This window comes from Mastigoproctus giganteus, chromosome 5, assembly GCF_048544385.1.
Source record: "Mastigoproctus giganteus isolate SK-2022 chromosome 5, ASM4854438v1, whole genome shotgun sequence".
Lineage (NCBI taxonomy): Eukaryota > Metazoa > Arthropoda > Arachnida > Uropygi > Thelyphonidae > Mastigoproctus > Mastigoproctus giganteus.
In genome coordinates, this window is record NC_143579.1 from 42,752,018 (window position 1) to 42,773,395 (window position 21,378).

Consider the following 21,378-nt stretch of genomic DNA (forward strand, 5'->3'; position numbering starts at 1 on the left):
AGAGAGAACAAAAAGAAACTAGTGTGGGCACCCATGAGGCCCTAGCCCCATATGCATCCTTCCTCTCTACATTGGCCTATATAATTGAAACATGTTTTGTGGGAGGAGGGTGATTATATAGGTTCCCTAAAAATATTTTCTCAATGGTCAAATTTGAATAGGAGTTCTAGTATTTATCCACTTTTGCCTTTTTTTTGACTCCTGGAAATAACTCTTGCTTTTATTTGAAATCCAGGTTCTCTTTCCCGTGTTTACACCTTCATCATTTAATTCTTTGTGCTCGTTGCAACATCCATAACATAACTGCCTATAAACACAATGATAGAGTCTGATGAAAACTATCCTTTCTTTTCCACTTAGAAGTATAAATTTTCATAGATCTGATCCTCTAATTAATCAGAAGCTTCATTTAATGTGTCTCTTAGCCTTATAATCAAATTATCTTCGGCCAAATGCCATATTTGTCTCAGGACACTATGAATCAATTTATCGTGATACTGGAAACGTGATTCTTGTTTACCTTTCCCTTTCCAAGAACTGACTCCTTTTCTTTAAAGACAGAGGAAACACAATAATGAAACTTCCCCTCATACTGTTCTCTCATTCTTCAGAGTTTCAATCTTATGATTTCCTTTTTTTTTCCAATCTCTCCACGCATCTCTGATAAGACCTGCCAAATCAAAACCTTTGTCATTGCTTGATGCATCCAACCTCATGGCAAGTGGACCTCCCAGCTTCCACTTAATTGTCCTATCCACCCTACTCGGCTGTTCTACTGGATCTGCATTTCTTTGTTCTTCACTATTTTGATCTGGAGGTTCACTCCTTTGAACATTCGTTGCTATGGTGGGATAATTTTGTTCTGCCTCCTCTCTTCTATCAGTAACATTCGGGAATTATCACTTCATTTTGTGATGAAGGAAGAAGGGTTACTACATGTGGGGTATGAGTCACCCGACTGTGACTGCACAAATTATGGTCATGTGTCTGGGCTGGCCTATGGGTGGATTCAGCTGACTCCTCAGACCATCTTATCACTGAGGCTCTAATCTGACTTTCATTTGGAGACGTCGTCAAAAGTTCTGGAACAGGTGCAGTTCTAACTGGTTGAAAATACACAGGTCAGGGGTCTATTGGTGGAATTAAAGCACATTCTGTGCTTTAATTCCACAAATATCCAGGTTTCTTTAGGCACTGACTGTACGCAGTTGATCTTGTACATCACCATCTTCTGACTCTTCTACTCTAAGTTCGGGAAAAACTTTTCGATCAACAACTTTCATCAATCGGTCTACATGCACTATCTGCCTGTCTCTTGTGTTATACAAGTTCTGTATTTCATAGTTTACTGGCGAACTCTGACTGATTACATGGCAGGGACCTGAGCTAAGACGAGCTAGCTTCTTTGTGGTACAGACTTTCACCTTAGGGGTAAAGAGATAAATGAGATTCCCTACACAGATGTAATTATCTACAGCTACTGCTACTCTTCGTTGTTCTTGTTTCTGCACTGCCTTTTCTAAATGCCCAGAGACAATTTCATAAGTTCTCCAAATCGTGCACACATCTGTTCAGAATAATTCTCCAATGATGTATAAGTCTGTGTCTGCTTAACTTGCCATAAGTCTGAAGGCAACACCAAATCTCTGCTGTATATTAAAAAGTCGGGGATTTCTGTGTCACGCTGTGAGTGGCAGCATGGTACACAGCCACTGCCAGAGGAACCATCACGTCCCAATCTGATTGAGAATCATTCACCACATGTGACAAAATATTTGCCAAAGTATGGTTTAAATGTTCGACATTCGCATTACACTGAGGGTGAAAAGATGACGTGTGAAGTTGGTGGATTTTCAGCTTCTCACACACTTGCCGTAGCAGTGAAGACATAAAATTCATACCCTGATCTGTTAATATGTACTTGGGAATTCCATGTCTTGTTATCACGTTGTTGATAAAGGCTGTGGCAACTTCATCCACTTTCTGAGTCTGGAGTGGAATAACATCGGCATAGCGGGTAAAATTATCCACTGCTAACAACTGGTATTTATTTCCTCAAAGTGACATTGGGAAAGGTCAGAATATGTCCAGGGAGACTCTTACCCAAGGCGAGTTCTCAACTGGGACTCTCATCAGGGCTGCTTTAGCTTTTCATTTGTAAGCTTTACGTTCCATGCAAGATGTACATGACTCAAGATGAGAGCCCTGTCGATCAATTCGGCCCTGGAAAGATTGTGAACGGCTTAAGGGGTAGAATTTTTTTCAGCCTGGTCTGTACTTGTTAACAGGAGGGACTGCTTCTACAGGGATGGGATACACTTAAATAGAAAGGGTGCAAGAATGTTTGCTGATGCTATTGAGGCAGTGTTAGGTGGGTCGGAAAACTTCTAGATTGGAGGGATACAAGGTCTAATAGATTAACAGTAGCCATTGGAAGAGGTGAAAGTGATTCTTGCAAAGCTTCTATTGAAACGAGCCACAGCCTGCAAAATAAGATGCAGGATATTTCAGAGACTGCTGAGAATCATTGGGGTACAAGTAAACACATGGGTTGTGTTAGGGTAGCTAAGAAAAACAACAGGTGCATGTATACTTGCGTGTACACCAATACTAGGAGTTTAGTAAATAAATTTGATGAATTTGAGGTATTGCTCAAAACATCAAAGGCAGATATTGTGCTGATTTCAGAGACATGGGGTCAAACAGATATAACGAGTGCAGAACTGGAATTTGGGGAGTACAATGTGTACAGAAAGAATAGACAGGATAGGAAGGGAGGAGGGGTTATGCTATTAGGTACGAAATACATAAAATCCAAGGAAGTGAAGCCAGTCGACACTGCTGGACAGTGCAATGTTGAGTCAGTTTGGTGTGACATAAGCATTGGGAGATCAAAATTGAGAGTAGGAGTGTGCTATAGGCCTGATGACTCTGATGAGTATAATAAGAAACTGAACGGGGAAATAGAGTGGGCCAGTAAATCAGAGAGCCTTATAATGGGGGATTTTAATGTACCAGATATTGACTGGAATTTGAGGGCTGGTCACTCACACACTAGCAAGGTTTTTGTGGATTTATTGGATGATTGTTTTCTACATCAGCATGTTCGGGAGGCAACTAGAGGGAGTAATACTCTTGATTTGATTATCAGTAGTGACTCTTCATGCCTTAAGAATCTGCAGGTAAATGAGCCACTAGGTGGCAGTGATCACAGTGTGCTGAAGTGGGATTTGCTCAAAGAGGTAACTACCATTAGGGGTAAAGGGAAGGGTTATTGCTTTTGTAAAAGCGACTATGATGGACTGAGACAGTAATTAAATTCTATACAGTGGGACCAACTGATGATGTTACCAACAGCAAATTCAAAATACGAATCATTCAAAGAGCTTATCTTGGAAGCTACTAGGCTTTACATACCAACTAAGAAATATTTTTCAAGGTGTAGGCCTAAGTGGATGTCAGAGGAACTAATGAGACATATGGCAGAGAAGAAACATGCATGGGATACATACAAATTAATACGTGACACAGAAGCCTATGATAGATACAAGTTGATCTGTAATCAAGTTACAAAGGAGTTTAGGAAGGCGAAGACAGATTACGAGAAATCATTGGCAAGGGATGCAAAGAAAAACAGCAAAGAGTTCTTTACTTATGTAAACTCTAGAAGGAAGGGGATGAATCAGATTGGTCCACTTGATATCGATGGGTCAACTGTTGATGATCCTGCTCAGGTAGCTAACAAACTAAATGAATATTTTGCATCGACATTCACACATGAGGAGTTATTCAGCGAGGGAATGCCAGAGGTGTATTCAACCCTGGCAGTAAGCTAGAGAATCTTGTAATAACTGACAGTAAAGTGGAGGAGAAATTGTTGAAGATAAATACAAGAAAGGCACCTGGGGTGGATAGGATCTATCCAGTTATATTAAAGGACGGTTTGCAAAGGAAGTAAGCAAACCCTTAGCCATAATTATGAGAGCTTTCTTGGACTCAGGGGAAGTACCCATGGACTGGAGAAATGCAAATGTGACCCCAATTCATAAAGGAGGATCAAAGGGCGACACAAGTAATTATAGATCTGCTAGTTTAACTTCTGTTCCCGGAAAATTAATGGAGGCTCTGGTTAAAGAAGCACTGCAGGATCATCTAGACAAGACTTCATTATAGCTCAGACACAGCATGGTTTTGTTAAGGGAAGGTCTTGCCTGACCAATTTGATTGGATACTATGATGCAGTCACAAAAGAACTGGATGCAGGAAATAACTTTGATATTATATACTTGGATCTTAGAAAGGCTTTTGATACTTTTGCACATGGAAGACTGCTGCATAAATTGGAGCAGTGTGGCATTGGAGGCAATTGCTGCTATGGATAAAGGGGTGGTTGAGAGGGAGAAGACAGAGAGTGGTAATCAATGGACACTGCACATCAGGGTTCAGTATTGGGTCCATTATTGTTTTCTGTTTTTATAAATGATATTGATGATGGTATATCAAGCTTAATGTCCAGGTTTGCAGATGATACGAAGGTTGGCAGGGTTGTCAGAGACACTACTGACACTATGCTACTGCAACAGGATCTGGAAATGTTCAGCAGATGGGCTTCGAGGTGGCAAATGAAGTTTAACATTGACAAATGTTGAAGTTTTCTGAGCAGTGCAGACGGGCTGCAAGAATAGCTCATGGTGTATTGTCGATGATATATAGGAATTTTTCTAGCAGGGATAAGGAGGTGATTATTCCCTTGTATTAGGCAATGGTCACGCCACGCCTATAGTACTGTATACAGTTCTGGAGACCTCATTTCAAGAAGGATGTAGGGATGCTGGATCGAGTACAGAGAAGGGCAACAAGATTAGTGAATGGAACAAAGGGTTGCTCTTAAGAAGAAAGGCTTAAGTTTTGCAAATTACAGTGTCTGGAGACTAGGCACCAGCCAGGTGATCTGATAGAGGTGTATAAAGCCTTGAATGGTTTGAGCATGCTCAATGCTGATGGTATTCTTCCTCTTTCTCAGAATAATCACCTGAGAGGGCATAAATTCAAATTGAGGAAAGATAGATGTACTATAGACGTGAGGAAATTTGTCTTTAGCCAGCGGGTGTTTGGTTGGTGGAACAGACTTCCATCCCTTGTCGTGGACGTTGATAGTCTAAATAAGTTTAAGGCTCAGCTGGACAGGTATTTCGAACCTAACAGAGGGGTGAAGTGGAAGTGGGTATTTTTTTTATTATTTATTTTGTTTTCTTGGCTGATGCTGCATAAGCTTGATTTCTTGCATCAAATGCCTCTACTAATGCTAATGCTAATGCTAACGTAATTTTTGACATCACTGTACATGCCTATCCAAAAGAAAACTTTTCTGATTTTTTCCAATGTCTTTTGTAGTGCTAAATATCCTCCACTGAGAACATTATCATGGCATGACTTCAACACCTCTACCTTCAATCCAGCTGGGACGACCAACTGTTCATTTGGCTCGTCACGTGTGGCTCCAGGGTCAGATAGATTGTAGTGATACAAAATTCCATCCTTACTCAAATAGAAAGAATCCGGTATTTTCGACGATGGGTGGAGTGTACCCTCCAACTGTTCAATTAACTTCTGCAACATAGGATCTTCTCTCTCTGCAGGGTTTTAATTAGAGTTCAGGTCGGCCTATGTGGCACTATCAGCGATTCCTGCATTGCATCAGTTGAACATCTAACTGCCAAATTCTCCCTACTTAGGTTACAGTTAGGCTCTGTTAACACAAGTTGTTCAGAAGCAGCAGCACAGTGATCACAAAAAGCAATTCCTACTCGCTCTGAAGACACTGGAATCAATTGTTTACTGGTTAATTTGGCTGCAGATGGTTTTGAGTTCAAACACCGTTCCCTGACACCATCTTCCCTTAAGAAAATTTTCAATGGGACTGAGCATATTATTCCGCTACCTAAGCCTATTACGAAAGAAAATCGCCTCAAAACATTTAATCCTAATATCACATTGTATTGTCCTTTAAAATTTCCTGAGGCTACCAATACATTCTCCTGAAAAGTTGCGTTATCTAATTTAAGATTCTCTGAAACTGCAGTATGGATTGGAACTACATATCCTGAGACACCAGTCACAGTCAAATCTGTAGATCTCGGTTTTAACGATTTATCATGCTTGATCTAAGTAAATACATTCGTGGACATCAGCGTCACACTAGCTCCTGAATTGATGAAGGACTTGGCCTCAATGTTCTGAATATAACCGGAAATCAATGGTAATTTCGCATCATTATCTAGAATATATACTCCCTGTTGTATATTTTTACCATTAGCATTTGATTTGCTAACTTTGTTCAAATTTTGACAAGGGGGAACATTTCTACAATGATGATAATCCCCTTTATTCTGTCTCTGTCAGAAATACCTATCTCCATTTTGCTTGTAACTGGCCTGGTTTACTAGTCATCCCAAATTCGGTTTAGTGGGTGTATGATCCCACGCAAACTCAGCTGGACAGGTATTTTGAACGAACGGAGGGGTGAAATAGGAGTAGTGGTTGTGTTTTTTTTTTTTTTTTGGCTGATGCTGAATAAGCTTGCTTTCTTGCATCATATGCCTCTACTAATGCTAATGCTCACTGATTTCTACACATTCCCCTTCTTTCCAATGTATAGGAGTTCAAAATACCTCTGTTTTGATCATTGTGATACGTTCTATTTGCCTTATTACCTCGATTTCCATTAAAATTACAACCTTGCAAATACACTCCGCTACCAAATTTTTGGTAACGGAGTGTATTCGCACGTTCCACGACTCAGGCACGGGCGAGTCAAAGGATTCGGCGCCGGGCAAGAGCCATAAGAGCAGCCGTAACGGACGCTACCGTTTTCCCCACGCTCTGCACTATTAGCGGGGATTTCGCGTGCATAATTCCTTGAATTACATGAAGCAAGAGAGCATCTATGGGAAAAGTCAATGATGTCACTGGCGTCGCTTCGCCTGTCGGACAGTGAATACTGGATGCCGAATGCTTCACCTGAAGGGAGAAAATGATTATCGCTCTGCCCACCGTCTTGTTACATTAACTGCCTCAACTTGCCCTTCTGAGCAATTACGGGTAACAGTGTCTATTGTAAATGCCTGAGTGGATTGTTGTAAACCTTCAATCTGGTCTTGCAAAGATTTTACAATATATTTAAAATAGTTTTCCTGCCGACTAAAGTCTTGGTGGAGGTAATTTTAGTGTCTGCCATGGAGTCTCTTCTTTGCCCATCTTTTTTAACTTCGTTTTTCTTGCCGTCTGGGCAGCAGGCGGTTCCTTGCTTAGGTTGAGTGGGGTGCACAACTTATCTGTCTTCCTTAAGGCCTGGTGGAGTGGTGCTGTGTAGTTCTCGAAGTAATCCTTCAGGTTAACTATCGCTGTTTTCTGTTGCTCTATCAGGCCCCTTCCTCCTTCTTCCCTGGCAATTGTCAGTATCTCCACAGCAGATTTCGGGTGGTGTTGGTGGCTTTTGGTTATCATTGTCCTTGTTTTTCGCATGATATCTTGTAGCTTGGTGTTAGTCCAATCTATGATCCCAGGTGTATATTAGTACTGGAGCTGCATAAGTGCTTATGGCTTTAACTGTGTTCCCTCAATTTAATTTTGCTTTCATCAGGCTTTTGAGTCTCTGATGGTATTTTTCAGTCAGGCAGTCTTTAATTTCCTTCTGTTGTAACTGCTCAGCCCGCATTGTCCCTAGGTATTTGTAGGTCTCTCCTTCTGTCATAGCTTCAATCTCTTTACTAGTCAGCAGCTGGTAGTTTCGGCCAATTAATTTTCTCTGGTGCAATGCGTGGGTCTTGCATTTTTCTGGACCAAATTCCATTCTGATATCCTTGCTGAAAAAGTTCGGTGATCCGGAGTAGTTGCTTCTCGGTTGCCGCGTAGAGCTTGATGTTATCTATATATATCAGGTGGGTGAGGGTGTGCAGGTTCTTTCTTCCTTCTTTGAGATTATATCCATACTTGCTGCCGTTAAGAATGGTGGATAGCGGGTTGAGTGCTAGACAAAACCACAATGAACTCAGAGCATCTCACTGAAAGATTCCTCTTCTAATTGGGGATTGACCTGGTTGTGATGTTCTCGACCTTAATGGTAGTACTCCATGTTACCATTGTTTCTCCTAGAAAATTTGTGACAATCGGATTGACTTTGTAGATGTTCAGTGCCTCTATTAGCTAGCTATGAGGCACGGAGTCGAAGGCCTTGCGATAATCGATGTAGGCTGTGTACATGTTGCAGCTGTTCTTTTAGGCTTGCTCTGTAACCATGGCATCGATGGTTAATTGCTTCTTGCATCCTTTCCGCTGTTCGGCCATTATATTCTGGCCCTCCAAGTGGTCTGATTTCTTCCTGGTTATGCAGCTGGTCTACCAAGAATCTTGCTCATTGTTGGTAGGCATTTGATTATCCTATATTTCTCCGGGTTTCTTGTACCTTCGTCTTTCGGCTTCAGATATGTGATTCCTTGAGCGAGAAACATCGGGATTGCCGCTGGGTGCCTTATCGGGTGAACTGCTCTGCCAGTTGCGTGTGTGTGCAAGTGTGCTTCTTGTACCAGTAGTTGTGGACGTTATCTGTTCCTGAAGTTCACCAGTTCTGAGAGTTCTTGATCGTCTGTTTTACTTCTTCCCGAATCTCCCCTCACATTTCTTGTATGTCCTTGGTTTTCTTGCATCCTAGTTCTATCCAGGGGGCTTGGCTTTCATGTCTTACTTCCATGCTCCATATGTTTCCCCAGAACTCCTCAAAAGTCTTCTGCTCGGGTCGTCCTTTCCCTTCTTTCGCATCTTCTCCGAGACTCCTGTAGAAGCCTCTTTGGTGCTCATCGAAGATTCGGTTGTTTATTTTCCTCTGGGAGCTCTTTTTGTATGGGCGCAGTCTTGCTGAGTGCAAGGAGTTCTGCTTCAATTTGTCCAAGTAGTCTCCTATTCTCTGATTTTTTGTCTCATGTCTGTTTTGGATGTTCTTCAATTTTCCAATTGTCGAAAGCCAGATGATTCTGATGAGTACAATGAACAATTATACACAGATATAGAGTGGGCCAGTGCCAGTAAATCAGAGAGTCTTATAATGGGAGATTTTTACTTCCCAGATATTAACTGGACCTTCTAAGTTAATCACTCCCTCAGTAGCAAGGTTTTGTAGTTTTATTTGATGATTCAGTTCTACAGCAGAATGTTAGAGAGACAACCAGAGGAAGTAACACACTTGATCTGATTATCAGCATTGATTATTCATGCATTAGGAATTTTCAGATAATGGAGCCACGAGCTGGCCGTGATCACAGTGTACTGATGTGGGATTTACTTAAAGATATAACTACCATCAGGGGTAATCAGAAGCGTTTTTGCTTTCGTAAAGGTCACTGCAGTGGTCTCAGAGATTTTTTAAATTGTATTCAGTGGAACCAACGTATGATGTTACCAACAGCAAATTTTAAATATGAAGCATTCTAAGAAGTAATCTTGGAGGCTACGAAGCTTTTTGTTCAAACTAAGAAATGCTGTTCTAGGTCTAGGCCCAAATGGATGTGAGATGAACTAATGATCCTTGTGGCAGAGAAGGAAAATGCACGGGCTGCATATATAAGACGACAGAGAAGTCTATTGTAGATATAAGCTTGTATGCAATGAAGTCACAAAGGACGTTAGGCAGGCGAAGGCAGATTACAAGAAATCTTTGGCAAAGGATGGAAAAAAAGAGTTCTTTACGTATGTAAATTCTAGAAGGAAAGGGGTGAATCAGATTAGTCCACTTAACATAGATGGTTTGACAACTGATGATCATGCTCAGGTAGCTGATAAACTAAATGAGTATTTTGCATCTACATTCACACATCAGTAGTTATTCAAGAAGAAGGCTAGATGTTTATCGAACTACAATAGGGAATGAAATTATTTTATAATAACTGAGAGCAAAGTGGAGAAGAAATTTTTCAAAGTAAAGGCATCTCGGGTGGATGGGATCTATCCAGTTATATTAAAAGAGGGGCGCAAAGGAAATAAGCAAATCCTTGGCCATAATAATGAGAGCATCCTTGCACTGAGGGAAGTCCCCGCAGACTAGAGATGTGTAAATGTATCTCCAATTCACAAAGGGGAGGTCTAAGGGTGACACGAGTAATTATAGACCTGTTAGACTAACTTCTGTTCCAGGGAAAATAATGGAGTTACTCGTTCAAGAAACATTGCAGGATCATCTAGGCAAGAATGCAGTAATAATTCAGACACAGCATGAGTTTGTTAAGGGGAAGTCTTGTCTGACCACCAATTTGATTGGATACTATGACATGGCAACAAAGGAACTAGAAGCAAAAAATAATTTTGATGTCATACCTAGTACTTGGATTTCAGGAAAGCTTTTGATAATGTTGCACAAGGGACAACTGTACAAATTGGTGCAGTATGGCATCAAGGGCAAGGTGGTAGAATTACCCCAGGGGCTCACATCTGGTGAGTATGGGCTTGGCACTCTCAGGGGCCTGAGCTGGATATCATCAATGTTCTCTTTCTCGTTCCATTCTACTTGTGACCCTTACACTCTCTCTCTCAGGATAATTCAGAAATTTTTTTGGCTGGTGAAACATAAGCCTCATGCTTCCTTGACCCATATAGTTAATAATAATAATAACAATAATAATAATAAAAGAATGGTTGAGTGGGAGAAGACAGAGAGTAGTAATTAATCACTGCTCTTCGTGCACTAATGTTATTAGTGATATCCTCAGGGTTCGGTGTTGGGCCCATTGTTGTTTCTTGTATTTGTCAATGATATTGATGAATGTTTATCAGGCGTAATGTCCAAGTTTGCAGACGACACAAAGGTTTGAAGGGTTGATCATGACAGTAAGGATGGTAAGCTACTGCAACAGAATCTAGAAAGGTTGAGCAGATGGGCTGAGTGGCAACTGAAGTTTAACCTTGACAAATGTAAATTACTGCATGTGGGTAACAGTAATCCCAGAATAACATACCAACTATGAGGTCCTACACTCATGATAGTGCAGGATGAAAAACATGTCGGGTTATTGTGCAGTCAGTTTTGAAATTTTCCGGACAGTGCAGGCAGGCTGCCAGAGTAGGTCATGGGTTTTGTCAATGATATACAGGATTTTGCGAGCAGCGATAAAAAGGTGATTATTCCCTTGTAGAGTATAATGCAGTGGTCAGGCCACACCTTGAGTACTGCATACAGGTCTGGAGGAATCAATTTAGGAAGGATGTAGATTTGCTAGAACATGTACAGAGAAGGACAACAAATCTGGAGAGGGGGAACAAAGACGTGCTCTTATGAAGAAAGGCCTAGGTTCTGCAAATTGCAGCGTCTCGAGACTATGCACTTGTGAGATGATGATGATGATCTGATTGAGGTGTATAAGGTCCTGAATTGGTTTACAAAGCAGGCTTAGGGCTGACAGGATTCTTCCTCTTCCTCTTGCTCTGATTAAAAACTAGAGTGGGCATTAACTGAAATTGAGGAAAGACAGTTGTCGAATAGATGAGCAGAAATTTGACTTTAGCCACCAGCGGGTAGTTGATTGCTAGAAGAAACTGCCATCTGTTGTTTTTGAGGTTGACAGCTTAAATAAATTCCAGAAACAATTGGACAAACTTTAGATTCAAATTGATGGATTTAATGGGAAAGGTTTTTTTTTTTTTTTTTTGTTACTGCTGTATAACAAACCCAGGGGCTCACATCTGGTATGGGCTTGGCACACCCAGGGTCCTGAGCTGAATATCATCATTCTTCTCTTTTTTAATTATTCCCTTCTGTTCTCTCTCTTTCTCTCTCTTTCGTGGTAATTCCGAAATTTTTTTTGGCTGGTGCAGCACAAGCCGCAGGCTTCCTTGTACCATATGGCTAATAATAATAAGCTTGCTTTATTGCACCATGTGCCTCTAAAATGCTAATGCTAACTTCATATCCAGGATTGAATATTTTACTAACGTGAACAGCTGCTGTCTGCGAGGGTAGCAGAGTGGTATTGTCACTCTCTTCCCCACACTGAGTGGAAAAGGCTCCCGTTCGGATGATGCGAGAAGCTTTAATGGGCTTTTTTTACTCCGTGACCGAGTTAGTCGGTCTCAGGCAGAGATTGCAACGTTTCCCCCCCAGAAACTGGGTTTTTTTTTTGGTCCAGCAACAGGCAAATCGACCAGAGAATATACGCAATTTACAGACAAAATACATATATCGGTATTTATTAGAAATAATGGGTGGCGCTAATATAATTATTTGAATTTGTGCACAGCTGCACTTTGTCATATTGAAATAACGCTGCTGTGCTGCCAGCTCTTACACATTTGATTCTTTTATGAGCTTATCCAATGTCTGAATGTAGTCTGCACGAGTGGCATTGTCACTGTCCTTCCCATAGCTGGTAGAAAAGACAGAGGATCAAATCGTGATAATGGCATCAGGGATTTTTAGGGGCTTATTTTCGCTCTGTAGATGGGTTAGTCCAGTGGTTTTCAACCTATTTTTTAATAACGGCACCCCTAATTAATTAATTTTATTTTGCGGCACCCCTACTCAATTTTCTGCCTGTTAGATCTGATTCTCTCTCTGTATATATATATAATATTAAAAAAAATTTATGTTATATGCTAGCTATTACAATAATATAATTATAAAAATTACATTTACATAATACAAATTATATATATACAGTATATAATAATTTTATTCTTTATATAGTGGTACTAAGTAAACATCAATTATAGATCACCACAAAATTAAAAAAATACTGTACACCTTTTTATAATGAAATAAACATATAAATTTAAAAAAAATAATAAGTTTAAGTAACTTAAACCCAAATTACGTGGTACCCCTGGAATGTTGTTGCGGCACCCCCAGTTGCAAACCACTTAGTCGATCTCATGAGTAGGATTTATGTGGGTAGCACAGTTGTATTGCCACCGTCCTCCCCACACAGGTGGAAAAGGCCCGGTTTCGAATCCCCATCGATGACGTGAGGAACTTTAATGGACTTTTTTCACTCCGTGGCTTTATTAGTTAGACTCAGTCCTAGATAGCAAAGTTTTTCCCCAGAAACTTCACATTTTCGTCCAGCAAAACAAATCGACCAAAGAACACATGCAATTAACAGGCATTAGACACACAGCACAGCAGATGAATTTAATCATGCGGATGGCCTAAAAATAATAGTTTTTTTTTTGGTCTCATGCGTAGAGAGCAAAGTTTTCCTTCCAGAAACTCGTGTTTTTCATCCACTAAAATAGGCAAAACGACTAGGGAACATATACTATTCATGAAAATAATACACTAGGGCAGATGAATTTATATTTCGGGTGGTCCTAGTGTGACATTTAACATACAATGTCTGAATGAACAGTTTTCAGGGACAGAGCAATAGTTTTAAACACCATCATCTAAACTCCAGGTAGAAAAGTTCCCTGTTCCACTGTGGTGATTTATGGGCTTTTTCTTTCGCTGAGCAGCACAACAAAATTTACCAAAGAACACATGCCATTTTTTGGACATAATACAAATAGGCTTATAGGATAGCTCTTGGGTGGCCCTAGTATGGCAGTGTTTTATGGTTAATGCATCAACCACGCAGATGGCAGTGGTTGAATCACCTCCTCCCCACCTCACGTGGAAAAGGCCTGGATCGAATTCTCAATGGCATGAGGAACTTTTATGGGATTTTTTCACTCTGTGGCTGAGTTAATAGGTGTGGTTTTCAAGGTTCTGCCTCCCAGAAATTCAGATTTTTCGCCCAGCAAAACAGGCAAATTGACCAGACCACACATGCAATTTATGGACATATCACACACCAGCAGATGAGTTAGTTCTTATGTAATGCTAATGTGAGTTTTTTTTTTTTTTTTTGGTTCAATGCACCATGCTCGGTATTGTTTGGCTTTAGCATTAGCATTAGCATTAGTAGAGGCATTTGATGCAAGAAAGCAAGCTTATGCAGCATCAGCCAAAAAAAAAAAAAAAAAAAAAAACCACTTCCACTTCACCCCTCTGTTCATTCAAAATACCTGTCCAGCTGAGCCTTAAACTTATTTAGGCTATCAACCTCCACCACAAGGGATGGAAGTCTGTTCCACCAACCAACCACCCGCTGGCTAAAGGCAAATTTCCGCACGTCTATCCTACATCTGTCTTTCCTCAATTTGAATTTATGCCCTCTCAGGTGATTATTCTGAGCTAGAGGAAGAATCCCATCAGCATTGAGCATGCTTAAACCATTCAAGGCTTTATACACCTCTATCAGATCACCTCGCTGGTGCCTAGTCTCCAGACACTGTAATTTGCAAAACTTAAGCCTTTCTTCGTAAGAGCACCCCTTTGTTCCATTCACTAATCTTGTTGCCCTTCTCTGTACTCGTTCCAGCAGCTCTACATCCTTCGTGAAATGAGGCCTCCAGACCTGTATACAGTACTCTAGGTGTGGCCTGACCATCGCCTTATACAATGGAATAATCACCTCCTTATCCCTGCTGGAAAAATTCCTGTATATCATTGACAATACTCCATGAGCTACTCTTGCAGCCCGTCTGCACTGCTCAGAGAACTTCATATCTGCCTGCACAATCACCCCCAAGTCCCTTTCATTCTCTACCACTGTCAGTGTTGTACCATAGAGTTGATACGTTGCTCTGGGGTTGCTGTTTCCCATGTGTAGTATTTTACATTTGTCAATGTTAAACTTCATTTGCCACCTCTCAGCCCATCTGCTCAACCTTTCCAGATCCTGTTGCAGAAGCATAGTGTCAGTAGTGTCCTTGACAACCCTGCCAACCTTTGTATCGTCTGCAAACTTGGACATTAATCCCGATATACCATCATCAATATCATTTATAAATACAGAAAACAATAATGGACCCAACACTGAGCCCTGAGGGACTCCACTAATAACATCAGTCCACGATGAGCAGTGTCCATTGATTACCACTCTCTGTCTTCTCCCCCTCAACCACCCCTTTATCCATAGCAGCAATTTGCCTCCAATGTCACACTGCTCCAATTTGTGTAGCAGTCTTCCAAGTGCAACAGTATCAAAAGCCTTTCTAAGATCCAAGTATATAATATCAAAGTTATTCCCTGCATCCAGTTCTTTTGTGACTGCATCATAGTATCCAATCAAGTTGGTCAGGCAAGACTTCCCCTTAACAAAACCATGCTGTGTCTGAGCTATAACTGAAGTCTTGACTAAATGATCCTGCAGTGCGTCTTTAACCAGTGCCTCCATTAATTTTCCTGGAACAGAAGTCAAGCTCACAGGTCTATAATTACTTGTGTCAGCCTTTGATCCTCCTTTATGAATTGGGGTCACATTTGCACTTTTCCAGTCTATGGGTACCTCCCCTGAGTCCAAGGAAGCTCTCATAATTATGGCTAAGGGTTTGCTTACTTCCTTTGCTGCCTCCTTTAATATAACTGTATAGATCCCATCCACCCCGGGTGCCTTTCTTGTGTTTATCTTCAACAGTTTCTCCTCCACTTTACTCCCAGTTATTTCAAGATTCTGTAACTTACTGCTAGAGTTGAATACACCTCTGGCATTCCCCTCGCTGAATAACTCCTCATGTGTGAATGTCGATGCAAAATATTCATTTAGTTTGTTAGCCACCTGAGCAGGATCATCAACACTTGACCCATCAATATCAAGTGGACCAATCTGATTCATCCCTTTCCTTCTAGAGTTTACATAAGTAAAGAACTCTTTGCTGTTTTTCTTTGCATCCCTTGCCAAGGATTTCTCGTAATCTGCCTTCGCCTGCCTAACCTCCTTTGTAACTTGGTTGGATATCAACTTGTATCTATCATAGGCTTCTGTGTCATGTGTTAATTTGTAAGTATCCCATGCATTTTTCTTCTCTGCCATATGCCTCATTAGTTCATCTGACATCCATTTTGGCCTAAACCTTGAACAATATTTCTTAGTTGGTATGTAAAGCCTAGTAGCTTCCAAGATAAGTTCTTTGAATGCTTCCCATTTTGAATTTGCTGTTGGTAACATCATCAGTTGGTCCCACTGTATAGAATTTAAATACTGTCTCAGTCCATCGTAGTCGCCTTTACGGAAGCAATAACCCTTCCCTTTCCCCTAATGGTAGTTACCTCTTTGAGTAAATCCCACTCCAGCACACTGTGATCACTGCCACCTAGTGGTTCATTTATCTGCAGATTCTTGATGCATGAAGAATCACTGCTGATAATCAAATCAAGAGTATTACTCCCTCTAGTTGCCTCCCGAACATGCTGATGTAGAAAACAATCATCCAATAAATCCACAAAACCCTGCTAGTGTGTGAGTATCCAGCCCCCAAATTCCAGTCAATATCTGGGAAATTAAAATCTCCCATTATAAGACACTCTGATTTACTGGCCCACTCTATTTCCCTGTACAGTTCCTTATTATACTCATCAGAGTCATTAGGCCTATAGCACACTCCTACTCTCAATTTTGATCTCCCAATGCTTATGTCACACCAAACTGACTCCACAGTGCACTGTCCAGCGATGTCGACTGGCTTCACCTCCTTGGTTTTTATGTGTTTCTTAACTAATAGCATAACACCTCCCCCCCTTCCTATCCTGTCTATCCTTTCTGTAGACGTTGTACTCCCCAAATTGCAGTTCCGCATCCCTTATATCTGTGTGACACCACTTCTCTGATATCCCAACAATATCTGCCTTCGATGTTTTGAGCAATACCTCAAATTCATCAAATTTATTTACTAAACTCCTAGCATTGGTGTACACGCAAGTATACCTGCACCTGTTTCTATTCTTAGCTACCCTAACACAACCCATGTGTTTACTTGTACCACAATGGCTCCCAGCAGTCTCTGAAATACCATGCATCTTGTTTTTCAGGCTTCTGCTCATTCTAATAGAAGCAGTGCAAGAATCTCTTTCACCTCTGCCAGTGGCTACTGTCAATCTATTGGTCTTTGTCTCCCCCCAAGCTAGCAGTTTTCCGACCCACCTAACACTGCCTCGATAGCATCAGCAAATATTCTTGCACCCTTTCTATTTAAGTGTATCCCATCCCTGTAGAAGCAATCTCTCCTGTTAACAAGTACAGTCCAGGCTGAAAAAAATTCTACCCCTTGAGCCTTGCACAATCTTTCCAGGGCCGAATTGATCGACAAGGCTCTCATCATATACTCCCTCCTATCGTGTCTGGGCAGAATTGCAGACACTTTCAAATTCAACCCTAATTCTCGGCTTTTGTTCAACAGTGACCTGTACTTGTTAAGTAATTCTGCCGGTCTCCTACTCTTAATATTATTAGTGCCAACGTGTACAACTATATCACCTTTTGTGCCCTTAAAAGATGATATTCGCTCTACGTCATCAACCTTTGCCCCTGGCAGACATACCCTGGTCCTGTTCCACCTATCTTTTTTACAAAGCATGTTCCCCGTTTCCCTGACAATAGAGTCACCAACAACTACTAGTTCCTTCAGGACCAGCGCATTCTGCCTTGGGGGTTGTCTCTGTGTCACGCGATGCCCAAGTGCAAGCTCTGGCGTTGATGTGGGCAGCTGAGAGCTTGATGGGCCCCTCAATTTAGTTTCTTCGAGGGCATCCACCCTGTCCTTCAAGCTCTCATATAGGCCCAAAAGAACGCCGAGTTGTTGCCTGATATCGTTACACTCCTTGCATCGCGCACACACAAAGACATCCCCCTTGGCAGTATCAAGTCCCGTACCCGATTGCTCTGCAAACATCAAGCAAACAGTGCACTTTATAAGGCTGTGAGTCAGAGGACAACTGCCCCCCTCAGTTCTGCTCTGAGCCACAGCACTTCCATTAGCTTGAGCCTTTTGCTTTGCGGCTCTGGTCTGAGTCATGATTCTATTAATTTATTAATTAATTATGTTATGTTATTAATTATATTACGTTTGTAATCTAAGTCGTTATATGTATTTATTTAAACGTACAATTTAACTGCTAACGAAGTTCAACTAACGCTATCTAGTACGGTATATAATCTACGGTATGTCTAGTACGGTATCACAATGGCGGGAAAGTTAATAACGGTAGCGGTAGTTACGAACACGTGGAAACCCTTACCGATACTTTTACAAGGCCGAGTAAAGAATAAATACACCAAATTAATCAAAAAATCACAAAATAATGTTATACTACTAAATTTAAATCAAAAGTTTTAGAAAAACAATAATTTCAAATCAATAAATAAGAAAAATCCACTTAGCGGCTTGGAACACGACCGTCACTAGTAGCCTCGTCAGCAGACTGATTTATCTTTAAAGAATTTTTCTTTAAAGATTTATCTTTAAAGAAGTATCTTTAAAGCAGACTTTAAAGATACTTCTTGTTCTGTATGTAGCTTTTATATTTTGCCATAACCTAATGGTGCTTAACACACACACCCCAAATCTGTAAAAATATGGTCTTACAACATGGTTCATTATCCCATTGGAAGAATCCATTTTCAGCTGGCTACACTACAGCCACAAAGGGATGAACCAAGTCAGAAAAAATTTCCATATAGTCTGTGGCATAGAGGTTGCTTCACTGGTATCAAGTTGCTGAATTTGCACTTATGAAAACTCCCCACACTACCACCACCCTGCATTATTGACACTGGCAAGATGGGTCCAAAGACTCATACCGTTTTTTTTGTCATATTCTGATCCTCCCATCATGCGAGGGTCCAAAGACTCATACCGTTTTTTTGTCATATTCTGATCCTCCCATCATGCGAGGGTCCAAAGACTCATACCGTTTTTTTGTCATATTCTGATCCTCCCACCATGTGAAACAGCAGTAATTGGGATTTGTCAAGACCAGGCAATGTTTTTCCAGTCCTCCACTGTCACATTGGTGTTCCGAAGCCCACTGTACACTACCCGTCTTGTTTGCTTGCATGGAACCCAGCTTGGTTGTCAGCTGTGACACTCTATCCACGACACAGTACAAGTTGTTCCAAGAGGTTTTTGGTTACCACTGTCATAATGGGTTGTCCTTTGAATGTAGCCTTTCTTAGAAAAAAAAGGCATTGAGCATCAGGAATAAGCATACTAGAAATAACCTTTCTCCACAGAGTCCATCGGCTGATGTTTGTTTCTTTTCCCTCTTCCTTCCTTCCCTTTTCACTGTCCAATCATCATACCAATTTCTTGTGGATTCTAGCGCATGTGCATATATCGGTTTAAGGATGTGCATCACACCTTCTCATTAAAATTGATAAAGGGGCACTTGGCATATCACTCCGACAGCTACTTTGTGTAATTTGTTTTTATGCTGTTAGTCTTTATATATTTTATCACTTTTAGTATATTTACTTCTGGTATTTATTTGTTTGTACATGGTATTTTAATAGTTTCGGTATTTTTTTAAAAAACCAAATTATTTCTTAATTCTCATTGTATTTTTTAAATTTTGTTTTAACTTTTATTCAGTTTCAGCAATATTTACAGTATGTAGCCTTTTTGTTATCTTGCACAAGTCTTGTTGGCCTCTAGCATGAAAGAGTCATTTCTGACTACAGGATTACCACTGGATGTTTAGTCATTTGTGTGTGGATTTGCAAACAAAGTGGATTTGCAACACCCAAGTTACTCATACCAGCATGTCTGACACCGACCAACTTGCCATGTCACTCAAATCTTTTGTTTTGAATAATGTTACACTGGGACATCCAAGACAAAGCCATACAAGAAACAACAATGGAGCTGCAACACCCAAGTTACTCGTACCAGCATGTCTGGCACCAACCACCATGCCATGTCACTCAAATCTTTTGTTTTATACGGATGCACACATATAGCATCCATATAAAATCTGCCCATCTGCTTTGTATTGCATAGTACAAATGCAATGCTGTTACGAAGGTACTCCATTTCACAAAAAGGGTAGGCATATCTAATAAAATAGCCATCAGTGTTTTTTCACACGTAGGTTCTCTACGTTATTCTTTCTCATTTTCCTATATATATGGAACATTTGGCATTTTCCATTCGTAGTACATCTTCATTTCGTTTTCTTCTGCATATTTTATCATTCTTCAATGTGTCCACATTCCAAAAGCATTTATCTTATTTACAATATTTTAATTTAATATGGGCAACATAGTGATTATAATCATCCTCCTCTCACACCAGGCAGAAAAGGCCTTAGTTCAAATTCTGTCATTGATGCAAGGAATTTTTATGAACTTTCACAATGTGGCTCAGTTAATCAGTCTTTAAGTGAGGTGGCATGTTCTTTATTATTTTTTTTTTCTGGAAACTAGGACATTTTGTCCAACAAACATTAAGCCAACCATAGAATACATGTAACTACAAACACAATATAAGGACATCTCATAGTCATAGTTGCTTTGATGCTTCACATACACAAAACCAGCTTAACGTCTGCTGTTCAGCTACATGTGACAATGTGGAATAATGCACTTATTAATTATAAATGCTGGTTTTTATATCAAGTTCTCAGGATGTTAACAATTTTTTTTAGCACATTACTATAAATAAAATAAAAGCAGATTTTCCTTTTAGTGATTCAAGCCAGCTCATACGACCACAGTGTACTGTGGTCGTATGAGCTGGCTTGAATCACAATGTATTCTATGGTCATTTGGTTTGCTTTGCTGGAAGAAAAAAAAAAAAAAACAGTTTGTTGTGGGCAGGGGACAAACATGCTACCATTGCTCAGTACCACCTTAAGCATTGGGCTAAATGGTTAAGCTCAGGGGCAAAAGTTTTTTAGGATGTTTTTGTCTTTTATGTTTCTTATATTTTCTATTTTGTTGTCTTCTTTTATAAGAATTTCTATTTTTATTTCTGAATACTAAATAAATATATTGACGCAGGGTACCCAAATTTCTTAAGATGACACTGCCCTTGCTGAGGACTTACTAAACACGCTGTGTAAAAAAAAAAATAATAAATAATTTGTTTATATTCCTGGTCAACCACAAGGTCAGAGGAGTTTATTTCTTTGATCTTTGAAAAACAATTTGCCACAATGTGGAAGGTAGTGATCATAACTGTACTACTCACTAGGATTATCATTACTATAATGAACAGTATATCAAAACTTGATTCACTGCTGGTGTGCCATTATTATAATTTGTTACACTTTACCTTTAGTTACTGCAGTCTGTCAGTGCTGCTTTGGTATGTTGTTTGTTACAGTATCATAAACAATTTTGTTTAATGTTTCTCAGCATTCCATAGTTGATATTATCATTTTTTGTTTGCTCATCGGAAAATTTATATATAGTGTGGACACTTTATTTGGACCACAGAAGTTTGGACTACATGAAGCAATTTATATAAAAAATATGTAAACTGAAGAAATGTGTGATGTGCATGAAATTTCTAAAAAAA